The sequence below is a fragment of the Arvicola amphibius genome, chromosome 12 (assembly GCF_903992535.2).
Source record: "Arvicola amphibius chromosome 12, mArvAmp1.2, whole genome shotgun sequence".
NCBI lineage: Eukaryota > Metazoa > Chordata > Mammalia > Rodentia > Cricetidae > Arvicola > Arvicola amphibius.
Window position 1 is genome coordinate 94,379,232 of NC_052058.2, and position 14,910 is coordinate 94,394,141.

A 14,910-nucleotide genomic window follows, 5' to 3' on the forward strand; every position below is an offset into this window, starting at 1 on the left:
AAATAGAAGTAGAATAAATGTAAGGTGGAAAACAAGAAGGAAAGACATTAGATCCTGACCTTTGGCTTCCCCACACATACCTACACACATGTGTGCACACAAGCACAAACACGCACACAACACACACACAGACACACAAAGAGATACTGTCCATTGGTTTAAGACATAGCTAACTAGCATCGTCTCTGTTAGTCACATCGCTCTTCCTCTGAACTTGACCATCTTGAATTCAGGGGCAGATGCTCCACTCCTTAGGTAACCCTGAGTCCAGGGGCAGCCAGGAAATGGCATCTCTTCCACTTCCTATCCTGTGTATCTACAGAGCTGCCACAGGTTCATGCTGCTGAGAACCATGTTCTATCTGCACTGCTCCCAGCAAAGAGACAGCAAACCTACACCTTAGTATTTCAGCTGCTCCCAGCAGGTGTGTCTAGCCTGCAGCCCATGCGCCACAGGCATCTCAGCTGAGCTCTGAACTTGGCCTAACACATCCATAAATGACAACGTCATGTTGTAGTGTTAAGAGGTTGAACACCCCTGCACCTTGTAATGAAGCACAAAGCTCTCGGTCCTTGATGTCCTTATGCTAAAAACATTCCAAGTAAAGGAAAAGCTCTCTTTCTTGCCTGACACAATATCTCCAGACCCCTGAGGAGGCAGCAATCTTGTGTATTCCAGTCCTAAAATTGTCAAAGGATATAGTATTTTCAGCCTTAAATCATATCATGAATCTACTGGATCTCGCGGTGTAAACACACACAAATCAGTTCAAGGTTGCCTTGTGCAGGTTTGCAGAGTCCCCTGATGATGTGGTAGCAGATCCACTTGGAGCCCAGACTCCTGGGTTTGAATCTGGTCCCAACCACTCACTTAGCCTCTTGGTTCTTTGGTTTCCTCTTTTGTTATCAGAAGAGAGTGCTCATCCCCTGCCCTTATTGAGAGGACTGAATGAGTTTTTATTTAAAGTACCTAGTGGGGGTGATTAAGAGCCCTTGCTGCTCTTGAAAAGGACCTGAGTTCAGTTCCCAGAACCTATATCAAGTGCTTACAGCCACTTGTAATCCAACTCCGGGGTGAAGCGTTTATCTAATTATTCTTTATCAATAAAAGCTTGGGGGTCAGATATCAGGGTAAGAACATAAATAGAGAAGCAACAACGAAGAGATCAATGACCTTCTTTCTCTCTCTTTCCTTGATTCAAAAGGGCTGAGAATCTTTCTAAGCCCTACCCTACTACTTCCTGTGTCTCTCTAATGTCCTTGGTCCTCCAAAACCTCTGTGACTAATTTTGGTCAACAAGTAGCTAGCTCTGCCTTCTGATTCAAAGTAAGCTTTACTGGCAGTCTTGGGAGTGTCAGAGTTCAACTAAAATATTCCACAACAACAGAGTACCCAACATCCTCTTCTGACCTCTGCTGGCACCGAAATGCATATGTGCCCACACCCACACAAAGATACACAAATAAATATACAAATTATTAATAATAATTAATACAATAGCAAATACAATAAATCAATATTTGAATACCTGGACATAGCATACATATACAAGTTAGGTTTTCTTATTTAAAGAAAGCATTTTACTTATTCTTTGACAATTTCAAACATGTATTTTGATCATACCCAACTTCCCAATCCTACTCACCCTTGGCCTCCAACACAGGCTCCTCCCACCTTCCTGTCCTTTTGTTTTTAACAACCAGCTAAGTCCACCTAGTTCTACAGTGCGTGGTGGGGCAAGGACTGGAGCAGTATGGGAGCAAATGTACCAGAGACTACACCCACAAAGAAAAACACCCTCTCGCACCCCAGCAGCCGTCAACTGCCAACAGCTCCTCAGCTAGGGGCAGGTCCTCATTAACCTTTCTCCCACACATATTGGAATGTCGACTGACTTGATCTTGGGCAGGTCTTGTGCAAGTAACTGGAAAGTAGCAGCGGTGACTTCATGACTGCAATGTCGTGTCCAGAAGGCAGCATTTTGTGGCACTCCTCCCCGCCCTCTGGCTCTCACATTCTTTCCTTTCTGTCGCCCTAGATGTTTCCTGATGTTTTGAGCATTGATGTAGATCTTCCATTTAGAAATGATCACTCAACGCTTTGACCAGTTACAAGTTGTTGTTGTTGTTTTGAGATTTATTTAAAAAACAAAACAAAAAAAAACATAGGTGTTACCAGGTGGTGGTGGTGCACATTTTTAATCCCAGCACTCTGAAGGCACAGACAGGTGGATCTCTGTGAGTTCAAGGCCGTCCTGGTTTACAGAGTGAGTTCCAGGACAGGCTCCAAAGCTACAGAGATCCTGTCTCGAAAAACAAAAAGCAAAACAAAACAAAAACTAGGTGTTTGTGTGTGTGTGTGTGTGTGTGTGTGTGTGTGTGCGTGCGTGCAAATATGAATGCAGATGCTCACTGAGTCAATTATGAGGACAATTATGAGGACATTAGATTCCCTGGAGCTGGAGTTAGAGTTTGATGGAGGAGTGTCTATGTGTTAATTTCACTGGTTAATAAAGAAACTGCCTCAGCCCTTTAATAGAACAGAATATTAGGTAGGCGGAGTAAACAGAACAGAATGCTGGGTAGAAGGCAGTGAGGCAGACACTTCAGGCAGTCGCGATAAGCAGTCGCCATGCCTCTCCTCTCCGAGATGGATGCAGGTTAAGATCTCTCTTGGTAAGTGACCACCTCGTAGTGCTACATGGATTACTAAATATGGGTTAATTAGCCAATAAGAGGCTGAAACTAATGGGCCAGGCAGTGTTTAAAAGAATACAGTTTCCGTGTAATTATTTCGGGTATAAAGCTAGCTGGGCAGCGGGACACAGCCCGCCATTACATATACAAGAGTTACTTGTGAGGCTCTCAACTTGGGTTTTGGGAACTCAGGTCTTTTGCAAGAGCCGTGAACATTCTTAACTACTGAGCCATCATTAACCATCCAGCACCGTAGGATTCTGTGGCGTAAAATAGTAATTTCTCCTTTTGCTCCTCATCGGGACTTTGGGAGCTCAGTCCGGTGTTCATATGTGGGGCTCTGTCATTTTCTCGATCCAATGCCAGGTGAAGGTTCTATGGTGATATGCAAGATATTCATGAGTATGGCAATAGGATCTGGACATTTCTGGCACCCTCTCCTCAGCTGCCCAAGGACCTAGCTGGGGGCGTCTTCCTGGACACCTGGGAACCCCTCTAGAGTCAAGCCTCTGCCAACCCTAGAATGGCTCCCTTAAGTAAGATATATAATTCCTTGTTCCCATATCCACCCTTCCTATATCCCAACCATCCTATTCCCCCAAGCTCTTCCCATCCTCCACTTCACACTTTTCTCGCCCCATCCCCCCTCCCCCCATCCTACCCCACCCCTATGTTCCCATTTTTTGTCCAGCAATCTTGTCTACTTCCAGTATCCAGGAGGATAACTATATGTTTTTCTTTGGGTTCACCTTCTTATATAGCTTCTCTAGGATTTTTATGAATTATAGGCTCGATGTCCTTTATTTATGGCTAGAACCCAATTATGAGTGAGTACATCCCATGTTCATCTTTTTGGGCCTGGGTTACCTCACTCAGGATGGTGTTTTCTATTTCCCTCCATTTGCATGCAAAATTCAAGATGTCATTGTTTTTTACCGCTGAGTAGTATTCTAGCATGTATATATTCCACACTTTCTTCAACCATTCTTCCACTGAAGGGCATCTAGGTTGTTTCCAGGTTCTGGCTATTACAAATAATGCTGATATAAACATAGTTGAACAGATGCTTTTGTAATATGATTGGGCATCTCTTGGGTAAATTCCCAAGAGTGGGATTGCTGGGTCCTGGGGTAGGTGGATCCCAAATTTCCTGAGAAACCTCCACACTGCTTTCCAAAGCGGTTGCACAAGTTTGCATTTCCACCAGCAATGGATGAGTGTACCCCTTACTCCACATCCTCTCCAGCAAAGGCTATCATTGGTGTAAGGAAGTCAGGACCGTGAGGAGTGCGTTTACCCATTGAGATGGTGGGACAGATCTAACGGGAGACCACCAAGTCCAGTTGGAATGGAACTGATGGAACAGGGGACCAAACCGGGCTCTCTAAATGTGGCTGACGGTGGAGGAGGACTGAGAAACCAAGGACAACGGCAATGAATATGAACTCTACAGCATGGACGGGCTCACTGTGAGCCTTAACCTTCACCTGGCGATGGATGGAGATAGAGACAGAGCCCCACATTGGAGCACCGGACTGAGCTCCCAAAGTTCTGATGAGGAGCGGAAGGAGAGAGATCATGAGAAAGAAAGTCAGAACCATGAGGGATGCGTTCACCCACTGAGACGGCAGGACAGAACTAACGGGAGACCACCAAGTCCACTTGGAATGGGAACTGATGGAACATGCGACCAAATCGGACTCTCTGAGCGTGGCTGATGGTGGAGGCTGACCGAGAAGCCAAGGACAATGGCGATGGGCTTGGTCTCTACGACATGGATGGGCTCTGTGTGAGCCTTGTCAGTTTGGTTGCTCACCTTCCTGGACCTGGGGGGAGTTGGGAGGACCTTGGACTCAACATAGTGTAGAGAACCCTGATGGCTGTTTGGCCTCAAGAGGGAGGGAGTGGGGGTGTGGGTGGAGGGGAGGGGAGGGAAGGGGGAGGAGGAGGGGAAGAGATGGAAAAATATAATAAAAAAATAAAAAAAAATAGTAATTTCTCTAAAGGGGTATTTGACAGTCAAGGCAAGATCATATAAATTGATGGATAGCATAAAACAAAAGTTGCTAATGTAGAAAACAAACCCATTTATAATAGCATTAGAAAGCATGAAATAGAGCTAAAGAAATGGCTCAGTTGATAAAGTGCTTGTCTTGCAAGCATGAGAACCTGAGTTCAATTCCCAGCAACCACAGTAAAGTCAGGAGTGGGCCTGGAGTCATCTACCACAAGTTAAAAGTGTATAGTGACCTTGTGAGGACCTAAGTTGGTTTCCAGTACCTGCATCAAGCATCTCACAACCACCTGAACTCCAGTGCCAGGGAACCCAGTGCCCTCTTCTGGCCTTAGAGGGAACCTCCATTCGCTTGCACATACCCAGTGGTGGCATACACTTGTAATCCCAGAACTGGGGAGGCAAGGACAAGCAGATCCCTGGTGCTCGCTGGCCAGGCAGCCAGTCTACATAAAGAGTCCCAGAACAGTGAGAGATTGCTGTCTCTAACAGGATGGATGGAAGCTAAGAAAGAACTCTGGCAGTTGACCTCAACCTCGCATGCACACACATGAACACATTCACAAGGAAAGACTGGAATGCCAATCAATGTGAACAAGAGTGTGAACTCCTTGCACACTGGAAAACATCAAACACTGGTGAGAGAAACTGAAGATGACACAAACAAGCAGAAAGGCAGCCACTGTTTGTGGACGGGAAGAAACAGTGTAAAAGCCCATTCTACCCATAGCTGCACGCAGATTCAGCAGAACCCCATTGAAATTCTAGTGGTGTGTATTCACAGATAGATAGAGAACAAAACTAAAATTCATATGGAAAATACTGAAGACCTTGAATAGCCAAAAATCAATCACGACAAAGAATAAAGCTAGAGGCACCGCAACTCCTGATTTCAAATTATGTCAAAAGCTGTGGTAATTTAAACTGTTTTCTTAAAATTATTTATTTATCTATTTATTTGTGTGTGACTATGAACCACATACACACACGGGATGGGAAGGCAGAAAGACAAACAGACACATAGACTAGTGGACCAAAAGCATCTAAAGCAAAGCCAAACATATACAGTCAAGTAATTCTTGACAAGGCGACTCAGAAAACACCATAAAGAATGGACATATTTGCAGTAAAGGGTATTAGTAAAATTGGATATGCTCATGAGAAGGACGGCACTGGGGGCTTGGCCTTTAACACTGTGCACAAAATTCAAGCACATAGCTGGAACGCCAGAGACAGCTTTGCAAGCCCAGAGGGCCCCAGTGCCATTTCCAGCACCCACAATAGTTGGCTCACAACCACCTGTAACTCCAGCTCCAGGGGCTCCAACATCCACCTCTGATATTGGAGATCACCTGCACACATGTAGCATGCACACACATATGCACACACAAATAAGCAAAACAAAACTAAATCTTTAGAAATATACAAGCCTGGAAAATCAACATGAAACTGGCAGCCACAACAGCCTTAGTGTCGTGCTCTGGGTTCTCGGTGGCAGCTGTAGCCTCAGCCAGGGTCTGATCTCTCTCAAGAATAAGCACTCTGGCCCTCTCCTCCTGCCAGGCAGGCACCATGACTGGGATCATCAGAAACAGATCCTGGATATAAGGAAACACCAGACAACACAGCAGGCCAGCAGCTCCACCAAGGGCCAGAGGGCTCCTGGAAGCACTGGGACAGCACCGTGGCCCTGCATCCAGATGGGCATGGTGGAAAGTGAGTAAGGAGGTGCTGGAGTGATGGGAGAGAAAGGCGCAAGCAAACGGGTGGTGGGGAAATGGGAGATGAGAGGTTTGTGTGCAATGAAGCAAGGTGGAGCAGGAAATGGTAGGGCGATTGCTGTTCTTGCTCCTTGGGAAAAGGTGAATTCCACTGCCCATCTATGAGCCAGTAACAAATGCAAGCGCTAGTGGCCTGCGCTCTCTTCCTTTGAGAAAACCAACCACTGTGTGAGTTGCAGTGATTCCCAGAGCTAACTTAGCCCAGGAAGAAGAGCAGTGCCTGCAGAATGGAGACCCACAACTGACTGCTGTGTTTACTTCTCAGCATTGGCCCATCTGCTAATCTCTCCAGTTAGCTGTGGTGGCAGTTCAACCCTGAGACTGGATAACTATATGTTCAATTGCATTTTTTAAAAATTTTGCTGTGTCTAACTTTGGCCAGAGATTTATTTCCTTTGGAAGATTTGGGTTGGACAAACACTTGACCCCATGCATGGCCTGCCTGCATCATGAGGCACTGTGATGTACAAGTATGGGGTGGAGAGATGGGAAAGAAAGAGAGGTAGAGCAGCTTGAGCACTATGAAGACACAGGAGACTTGAGGATGTGGAGGAACAGCCTAATGCAAGCAGCCTGGGAAGTTACCTGAAGTTGTGGTGAAGTCTGCAAATGCTGCTGTTGCTGCTGAAAGCCATGTCTGAGTCCATGGCTATGCATCTGCATTGATGTACATGGCCCATATTACCACCAAAGGCCACGTGGATGTCCCTGGTCTGGACTACCACCTAGGGCCATGTTGATATCCAAGGGCTACACAGAGTTGGTCCTGCCACTCACTGGCTTCAGCCTAGGGAGAGCTGCCCCTGCCCCTTGACAGGTGCTGTACTTGGGAGATCGGCCCCACACCTCATCCAGGCAGCACAGTAGAGCTGGTCCTGGGGCAGGTGTGAAGGTGAGTGTGCCCTGAGGGTGTGAGAGCAGGAGAGCCGGCCCCATCCCTCATCTATAGTGTGGATGAAGGAGAGATGCCCCCCCTCCTTGCCCCTCACCACCTGAAGAAGACAGGAGAGCTGGCCTGGGGAGTGGGGCATGAGAGCAGGAGAGCTGGCCCTGCCCTTACCAGCTGTGGCCCTTGGGACAGCCAGTCTGCCCCTTGCCTAAGCAGCAGAGTAGCACTGGCCCTGGTGGCAGAGGAATGGCTGGCAATGAGGGGCCCTGAGGAAGTGAGAGCAGAAGAACTGGTCCTTCCCCTGGCTGCCTGCAGCATTGGGCGAGCCAGCTGGGGCAGTGCTGGTGAGACACAGTACCTGGTGGGGAGAGATAGCCAGCTGACCAACTCAGATACGAGCCAGGTCCAGATCCAGGGCTACGAGTTGGCCCACCCCAACATCCACCCCATATATGAACTGCTGGAGCATGGGAAAGGGCTGGTCCTGCAAATCCAAAGCTGTAATATCTCTATGATACAGGGCAACCACAGGCTATCCAGGAGGAGACCCAGTGAGGATCCAGTATTGATAGTGTAGCAGAAGCCAGAAGCCTTGGACCAGACTGGTGACTCATTGCAATAAACATTTGCTAGTAAAGATGTATGGACAAAAGGGTGTACTGTGTGACTCACTGTGACACACAACAGCTTCCACAGTGAGATTTATTTTATTTTATTTTGTGGGGGAAGTTGTAAGTACAGAGGGCAAATATGAAGGTTTGGGAGGATGAGTGGGATTGGGGTTCATGATGTGAAATCCAAAAAGAATCAATAAAGAGTTAAAAAAAACTAATCCCCCAGATAAGTGTAAGAATCTGTAAGTCTCCTAGAAGAAGGCATAGGAAGAATGGATTGCCTTGATGTTGGCCTTAGTAATAGTTTTTTTTTTAAGCTATCACACCAAGGATCCAGGCAACAAAGCAAAGATGAACATGTAGGATTACAGAAAATGAAAATTAAAGGCCATACTTAGATTAGAGGAGAATATTCTCTAGCCATAAAACTAATCTACTAGTATCCAAGATACATAAGGAATGAAAACAACAGTATCATGAACAAATAAATCACAACCCCACAAATAAACTGGCAAAACCCCTTTAATACCTGGAATCAAGCTAGGGTGCCCAAACGCTCCACCACTAAGTCTTTGCTCATCTCTAAGTGATTCTAAGGCTTACCAAGATGGCAATCAAAACCAGCCCCCATACGAAGACTCAGATATTTCTCTCTCCTCTGTTACATGTGGGCGTTGGTATGCATGTGCTACAGAGTGTGTGGAGGTCAGCAGACAACCTTGACCCTCAGTTCACACCGACTTTCTTTGAAAAAGGTCTCTTCATCATTTTCCCACTGTGTCTGCCAGGCTAACAGCCTGTGAGCTTTGGGGATTCTCCTGTCTTCAGCGCCAACTCCCCGTGGAAGTGCTGGAGTCATAAAAGGTCATGCCATGCTGTGCTTCAGGCTCTTATGTGGGTTCTGAGGATTCAATCTCAGGTCCTCAGACTTTCATAGCGACTGTTTGTTTTCTCCACTAATATTGTGAAATAATGATTTTGTACAACATGAAAATGTGTCTTTACCAAAGCACCTTCTGATTAGTTTAATAAAGCAGCTAAATTGCTATTAGCTAGGCAGGAGGTATAGGTGGGACAGCCAGTCACAGAAGATGCTGGGAAGAAGAAAGGCAGAGTCTCCAATCAAAGGTGGAAAAAGCAGGGTAGGCCAATAGAGAGGAGGTAATGAGCACATGAAAGAACGTAGATTTTAAAAATGGATTAATTTGTTATAAGAGCTAGTGGGTCAAGCCTACTAAGCTAACGGCTGAGCTTTTATAATTAATAATAAGCCTCCATGTTCTAACTGAGGAGCTGGATGTCCCAATAAGGTCTGACTACAATCATACACTAAGCCACCTCTCTACCCCTCATCCTCCACTTTTAAAACCAGCTTCACTCCCATATTAGCTGTTTGGCAGGTATGAGAAAGCAAAGTTTCTCCTGATTCCTCATGACCGCTCTACCACAAACAAATTCTCCTTTGTGCAAATGGAGAATGCAGCAAAGGGCGGGGGAAGGGAGACAAATCCAAAACTCAAGTGACAACTTGTCCTCGTCTTTATCTCCTAGACACCATCAGAGCCAACCTCACCACTAACCCTTTCAATGGATGGGAGAGAGTCCCTGTAGAGATGACCATGTCTGTGTATGGAGACAACCAGGGGATTCAGGCCTGTGATAGGAAAGTTGTATTCAGCCTGGACCCAGGAAGCCTTGGAAGATGAACTCAGCATTGGCTACGACCATGTTGTGATTTCCATGTAAAGTGTCCCCCATAGGCGCATGTGTTTGAACACGTGGTCACTAGCTGGTGGCATGGTTTTGGAAGGTTGTGGAACCTTTGGGAGGTGGAGCTTCTCTGGAGGAAGTGAGTCACTGGGGTCTAGTCTTGAGATTTTATGACGTAGTCTCATTTTCTGCTCACTCTGCCTCCTGACTGGAGATGTAATATAGACTGGTCATCACGTCTTATCCGTTAAGATGGACTACATCCCATTAAACTGTGGGACCACATACACTAGCTTTTATTTAAACCTTCTTAACAGGTGCATTGTCTTAACAACAAGCAAAGGAACTAATGCGCGTGCTGGGGTTTGGGTCTCCTCTTGAGCTGTTCAGTAATAAGCCTGGAGTCCGTCCGGATGTGCTCTTGACAAGTTTGATGCTCAGAGTTTCGTGAGCCTATCCCATCGTGTGCCATCTCATTTTCACCTGCTCTCAGGCACTAGAACACGTGAGCTTGAACTAGGGAGGCGGCAGGAGAGAAGCATGTCTGGGCTGGTCAGGTCTGCCGTCGTTATGGGACTGGGCAGACAAGATGCCTGGATTTATTTCATTGTACTAAGGACTTGAGAGCAAAGCCTTGATAACTTAGAAAGAACAAGAAAATAGGTGATCCCAAAACGTGGTTGCTATCTCTGCTACTCTTGTGAGTTTGCAGAAAATGATAGACCCGTGTGTAACAAAGACTGAGAATTGGAAACCACATGAACCATTCCCAAAGGGGAAAGAAAAACTCTTTCCCCTCAAGATCTTCAAAATCCTGATGTCTTAGTTGGTTTTAATTGCTAACTTTTTACACACACCCTAGAGTCATGGGGGGAAGAAAGACTCTATTGAGGAATTACCTGGATCAGAATGACCTGTAGACATGTCTGTGGGGGACTGTCATAACTATAAATTGATGCAGGAGGGCTGAGCCCACTGTGGGTGGCACTGTCCCTAGGTGAGTGGCCATGGGCTATGTAAGAAAGCTAGCTGACTGTGAGCTTCAGCAAGTCAGTAAGCAGCATCCTTCATGATTTCTTCTTCAGGCTCTTACCTTGAGTCCCTGCCCCGAGTTCCATCAGTGATAGTTGTGAACTGGAATTATAAGTCTAATAAAGCCTTTCATCTTATGAAGTGAACTAAACTCTTTCCTCCCCTAGGTTGGTTTTGGTCAGTGTTTTACTGCAGCAACAGAGAGGAAACTAGAATAGTTTGTGATTGATTGATGCATGGAACATGGAAAAGTGACGCCAAACTCCCTCCCTCCCTCCCTCCCTCCGTCCCTCCCTCCCTCCCTCCCTCCCTCCCTCCCTCCCTCCCTCCCTCCCTCCTTCCCTCCCTACCTCCCTCCATACCTCCCCTTCTTTCCTTTCTTCTTTTGTTTGGTTTGGGGGATTTTTTTTTTACTTTGTCTATATGTTTGAGACAGAGTCTTACTATGTAGCCCAGGCTGGCTTAAGACAACGTAGCATAGGTTGTCCTCAAGTTCACAATCGTCCTGCCTCAGTCTCCCAAATGCTGGGATTCCTGGAATGAGCCACCAACCACATCATCCTCTTGGCTTGCTTCCTTTGTGATACACATTGTGGGATTCCTGGACTACCACTAACTGTGCAGTTGCCCAGAGGCCACCACCCTGGAAAGAGAATGCAGTCAGATCTCATAACTACCTACATCAACCTGCAGATCTGTGAATGAATACCATCTAGTCTCCAGACAGACGAAAGAGCCTTTAGGTAACAGATCCTGCCTTAGGGTTTCTATTGCTGTGAAGAGACACCATGACCATGGCAGCTCTTATAAAAGAAACACATTTAATTGGGTGGCTGATAGTTTCAGAGCTTGTCCATTATCATCATAGTGCAGCATGGTGGCATGAAGGCAGACATTGTGCTGGAGAAGTAGCTAGTGTCCCACATCTTGACTTGCAGGCAATAGGAAGGGAATTGAGATACTGGGCATGGCTTGGGCATATATGAGACCTCAAAACGTGCCTTCACAATGACACACTTCCTCCAACAAGGCCACACCTTCCATTATTGACTCTCCCTTTGGGGCCATTTCTTTCAAACCACACCCAGCCTTCCACCCTCCCCAGATGATGACAAGAGTCCAAAATAACTTGATCTTGCTGAGCCTCTGTGAATTCCGGATTCATGAGCAATGTGTTTATGCTTTGAGGAAACAAATTGGGGTACTTTTTAATGTAGCACTAATAACTGATCTCAATACTTTACTCCAGCAAGAGGAACTTCTTACTGAGCTACAAATCTCTTCTATATTCTATGAAAAAAGAATGGTGTCCTACCTATCTCATGAAATGTCCTGTTGGTCTCCATGTATTTGCTTGCCATTCATTCAATGGACACTTGTAAAATCCCTAAGTGTAGGACCATTACAAAGACATCTGCTTTGTCCCCTGGAATCTCACTCTCCAGAGCAGTGGTTCTCATCCTGTGGACTGTGACCCCTTTGGAGTCAAATGTCCCTTTCACAAGGGTCACTTAATACCATCCTACCTATCAGATATTTCCATTAAGATTCATAACAGTAGCAAAATTACAGATGAAGTAGCAAATAAAGTAATTTTATGGTTGGGGGTGGCCAACACAAAATGGGTAACTGTATAAAGGGCTGCAGCATTAGGAAGGTTGAGAACTGCTAGTCTAGAGAGACATGGAAATCACTGAGCCGGTACAATGGAATTGTTGGAGCGACAGTGTTCAATTCCATGCACCCTTCCATCCTTTTTCAAATCCTACCCGGTCCATCACTCTCTTCTCCCAATATCAAAACACTGGGTACCACGTAAAAGGAATCCAGTGAGAGCTGAGTGTCTACATCTCTTTCCCCCTCAGTGTTCACTGACTGAATTTCTCACCCTCTCCTTACCTCACCTCATTTAAGGCATGGTCTCATCATGCAGCCCTGATGGCCTGAAACTTGCCTTCTACCTCATCCCTTTTCTACTAGGGGAACTGTTTTCTCTTTTCTAAACACTTCATCAGCATATGTAATTCTAGATAACATTTTATGGCAGTTTTCTACAAGTATATAATGTAATTTGATCATAGTCACCCTTTATCACCCCTCCCACCCCCTCTGATCCTCTTCTTTTACTTTCATGTTTTTGGTTTTGTTTTGGTTTGGTTTGTTTTGTTTGTAAATCAATAAGTGTAATTAGGATTGCTTGTAGGAGCACTGGCCACCTACCAATGGTTACACCACTGAAGAAAATGTCTTTCTCACTCCAGAAATTCCTCAGGAAGGGGTAGTGGGTGAGGCCTTAGAAGCCCCACCCCACAGAAACCACAGTGAGTGAGATCTTAAACATCAGCCATGACTTTTCTAGAGATGTTACCACCTGGTATCTATAAAGAGCTAATTTGGGGGTAGATGATGTTTTATCAAAGACTAAAATAGTCATTTGCTGTGTCCTTCCCACTCAGTGTTCCTTACTTGCCCGTAGCTCTTTATGCAGAGGTGTGCTGAGGTAGGCAGCTAGGCAGCTATGGTCGTATGCCTGTGCCCCCCACCACCATCCACATTGGCATGTCTATTGCTGCTGCCCTTGCTCAGCTCATGTTTAAGCAGTCATGCTGAGGAGACTTCTGAGAGAAACTTCTGACTTTACTAGGAGTCACAATCTCACAACAAACTCCTCCAATTGATTATCCAGTACCAAATGTCAGTTCTGAAACACCCATACAAATAACATTATACAGACTGAGCAGGTTGCATTTAGGAATGTGTGTGTGTGTGTGTGTGTGTATGTGTATGCATGTAACAACAATTAATAGAAAAAGAGACCATAAATTTGGAAAAGGGAAAGGAGTATGTGAGACGGTTTGGGAAAGAGGAAAGGGAAAGGAGAAATTATGTAACTATATTAATCTCCAAAAATAAAGCATTAATTTTAAATGAAAATTATCCAAATATAGTATAACCAATAAAGATAGAGATCACAAAATAAAAATAAAATAAAATACTCATTTGTATATTTCTAAATAACTAAAAGAGAGGATTTTAAATGTCCTCACCACGAACAACTGTTAAGTATTTGCTACTGAACTACACGTTGAACCATCCTGAGGTACTCTGCCCAGTTATTACTTGCCGGAACGAAAGTACAACTTTGAAAAATGGATCTTCTGGGAATGCAGTTCTTTTAGGAAATAATTGGCTGTGTTGGTGGCACAATGATAAGGACTCCCTAAGCTGTGGAGAATGTTCCTGGCTGGGAGTCACTTGGCTCCACTCCGGACAGTTTGCTGGCTGCCCGTGTCTCCACGTCACGTGACTCTGGCAAGCCTGCCAAGGCAGTTTGTAGATAAGCTTAAGCAACGCTAGGAGTTTTGGCTCCCAGGGACGGCAGAGCAATCATTGCTGTGTCTAGGCTTTCGGTGACCAGAGTAGGAACTGAGGGAATTACAGGGCAGTCCTACCTGCTTGCCAGCCAGGGAGGAGGAGGTCCTCTGTATTTCTGGAAGATGACATTTCCCATCTTGTGGGTTGAATTCGCCCCTACCAAAAGAGGTGTTGCCATCTGTCCATATTGGCTTTAACTGTCGACTTGACACAGTCCAGAACCATCTAAGAATGGCTTTCCATTGAGGGATGGCGTAGATTAGACCAGCCTGTGAGCATGCCTGTGGAGACTGTCTGATATATAAGAGCCCAGTCCAAGGTGGTCAGTGCCATCCCCTGGGCAGTTGTTGCTGGGCTGCATAAGGAAGCAGGGTCTGCATGAACTAATGAGGGAGCCAACAAGCAGCCTTTCTCCATGCTTTCTGCTTCAAGTTCCTGCGTGACGGCTCTGGGTGATGAACTGTGACCTGGAAGAAGAAATAACTCCTTTCTTTCCCTAAATTGCTTTTGGTCCAAGTGTTTTATCACAGTAGCAGGAAGAGAACTAGAGAAACACCCTACCCCACCCCATGCCAATATAACCTTAAAAGTTTTTCCACACAATAAAGTTTAAGAGGAAATGATCAGAGCAGTTCCTAAGGCAACATGACTGGCATTCTCACATCGAAAAGAAAAGAGACAGTGAGTAGAGGAAAGACAAGCACAGGGAGAGCGACCAGTGCAGGGGGCAGGCTGGACCTAGCCCATAGGCCATATGGAGCTTGATAGACCCATAAGCAAGATTCTTCCCTTAAGTGAT